The 3,194-nt window shown below is 38.9% G+C and overlaps 1 pseudogene; it reads left to right on the plus strand.

Annotated features, from left to right (window-relative positions):
* Positions 1,373-2,557, plus strand: LOC102171789 (annotated as a pseudogene).

Below are 3,194 nucleotides of genomic sequence, written 5' to 3' on the forward strand. Positions count from 1 at the left end.
TTGGCAACCAATACTAACTACAACACACAGCAAAGCAAATGAAAATTATTTGGTCCTCTTTGAAGAAAATTGTTGTTAAAAAGCCCTGACTTATTCAATAAAATGTTATTTCCCCTTTATACTATGAATGAAAGTACTAATGAAAGTCGTGAAATCCTCTCCTTCATTGTAAAGAAAACCATCATCATAACAGTTAATATTTACAGAACTTTTACTATGTGCTTGGCAATGTATAGGATACCTTGCCTGCATTTTACAATGTAATCCTCATAATTATTATAAGGTAAGTAATACTGTCTCCATCTTATACATGATGAAACTGAAGATCAGAGCAGTTAAGCAGCTTGCCCAAAGCATTCCATATGTCTTCATTTTTTGCTTTATATAATTATTTCATTTATTCGACAAATATTTATTGACCACCTAGTAAGTATAAGGCCTTGCATTGCCATGGGTATTTCTAACAGCATTTAACGAAGTATCTGCCCAAACTAGATAATCTGTTCCTTGGCAGACCACCTGCCTCCACTCCCATTAGCAACTGAAGCATAGGGATATTAATAAATTTTCAAAGAAATGACATTCTCTCTGAAATTTCACTCCCAAATCAAACTGTTAACTATATAGAGAAGTAAATTTTTAGAAACTGTGGAAAGCTTGACCTAATAGAAACAAATTCTTCTGACCTGACATTGAAAAGCCACAAGGGCCACAAAGCAACAAAATTACTTCTGTGCAGCATTTGCGCTGAATGTCATTTCTTAAATCTGACCCCCATCTCCTTTCATATGATCTTCAATTTGTTTTTAAGTTAAAAATGTTTTCATATACTTGATTTAGAAGGAAACACATGTGTCACCTCTAAAGCTACCAAATGCTTATCTAAACCAATGTGAATCATCAACTTACATTCATCATTATTTTATCCAGAAATGTACCTTTCCTCTCACCACACATATATATGGGAAATAAGACATTGTAAAATATTCTTAGTGATATGATAAAGACTGAGCACAATTTGGCATTTGCAAATATGCGCAGCAGACAATAAGAGAAAAAACTTAAGTCTGAGAGCAACAACTGTATAAATTTATCTCTTTGTTGATTACCAGCAACTGTTGCAGTGACCTTTCTATAACTGCAAATAATCAACCTTCAAGAGAGTAGCTTTGGTACTTCAGATTTCCCTGATAAGTTGCCATTTATTTGAAATTGCCCTTAAAGTTATTCTTCTGTAAAAATAGTAATAAAGTGAAACTTTCCAGAACGCTCAGTGAGAGGCAGAGGATCGGCAGCTGCCCGAGCTGCGCACAGCAGCACGCTCCTTCCAGATTCCCCACACCGGCATCGGCCTGCTCACCAGCTGTAGAAAATGGTTAAAGAAACCACTTACTATGATGTTTTGGGGGTCAAACCCAATGCCACCCAAGAAGAATTGAAAAAGGCTTACAGGAACCTGGCCTTGAAGTACCACCCTGATAAGAATCCAAATGAAGGTGAGAAGTTTAAACAATTTCTCAAGCTTACGAAGTGCTCTCTAATGCAAAGAAAAGGGAATTATATGACAAAGGAGGAGAACAGGCAATTAAAGAAGGTGGAGCGGTCATTAGTTTTGGCTCCCCCATGGACATCTTTGATATGTTTTTTGGAGCAGGAGGAAGGAGGCAGAGAGAGAGGAGAGGTAAAAACATTGTGCATCAACTCACAGTATCCTTAGAAGATTATATAATGGTGCAACAGAACACTAGCTCTGCAAAAGAATGTGATTTGTGACAAATGTGAAGGCCGAGGTAGTAAGAAAGGAGCAGTAGAATGCTGTCCCAATACCAAGGTACCAGAATGCAAATAAGAATTCATCAAATAGGACCTGGAATGGTTTAGCAAATTCAGTCTGTGTGCATGGAGTGCAAGGGCCATAGGAAACAGATCAGTCCTGAGGACAGATGTAAAAGCTGCAATGGAAGGAAGATAGTTTGAGAAAAGAAAATTATAGAAATTCATATTGAAAAACGCATGAAAGATGGCCAGAAGATAATATTCCATGGTGAAGGAGACCAAGAACCAGGACTGGAGCCAGGAGATACTATCATGGCTTTAGATCAGAAAGACCATGCTGTTTTCACTCCACAAGGAGAAGACATTTTCATGTGTATGGACATACAGCTGGTTGAGGCACTGTGTGGCTTCCAGAAGCCAATATCTACTCTTGACAACCGAACCAAAGTCATCACTTCTCATCCAGGTCAGATTGTCCAGCAGGAAGATATCAAGTGTTTGCTAAATGAAGGCATGCCAATTATCGCAGGCCACATGAAAAGGGTCACTTAATCATTGGATTTAAGGTAAACTTTCCTGAGAATGGCTTTCTCTCTCCTGAACAACTCTGCTGGAAAAACTTCTGCCTGAGAGGAAGGAAGTAGAAGAGACTGATGAAATGGACCAGGAAGAATTAGTGGACTTCGATCCAAATCAGGAAAGACAGCGCCATCACAATGCGGAATCCTACGAGGATGATAAACATTATCCTTGGGGTGGTGTTCAGTGTCAGACTTCTTAATAGGGCCTGTGAATAATACTCATTGCTGGTGTTTTATTTACAGTAGTGATTGAGTCAAGGACTATAATCATAATATGCTCACTACTCGCTATTGTTTTGCTTTAATATTCAACTATAGTAGTCTTTTAAAAGTTAAATGAAGAATAAACTCAAATATAAAAGTTCTGGCTTTGCTGTGTATATATGATGACTTCAGTGTGCAAGATAAGTTTAATACTTGTAAAAACTACTTTAAAAAATTTCCCCTTGCATTTGTTAGGCCGTACTTTGTAACTGAGTCCAGCTATGTACCTGGTATCAGTCAGTTCAGTTGAGTTCAGTCGCTCAGTCATGTCCGACTCTTTGCGATCCCAAAAATCGCAGCATGCCAGGACTCCCTGTCCATCATCAACTCCCAGAGTTCACTCAGACTCACAGCCATCAAGTCAGTGATGCCATCCAGCTATCTCATCCTCTGTCACCCCCTTCTCCTCCTGCCCCCAATCCTTCCCAGCATCAGAGTCTTTTCCAATGAGTCAACTCTTTTTGCATGAGGTGCCAAAAGTACTTGAGTTTCAGCTTTAGCATCATTCCTTCCAAAGAAATCCCAGGGTTGATCTCCTTCAGAATGGACAGGTTGGATCTCCTTGCAGTCCAA

This window comes from Capra hircus, chromosome 8, assembly GCF_001704415.2.
Source record: "Capra hircus breed San Clemente chromosome 8, ASM170441v1, whole genome shotgun sequence".
Classification (NCBI taxonomy): domain Eukaryota; kingdom Metazoa; phylum Chordata; class Mammalia; order Artiodactyla; family Bovidae; genus Capra; species Capra hircus.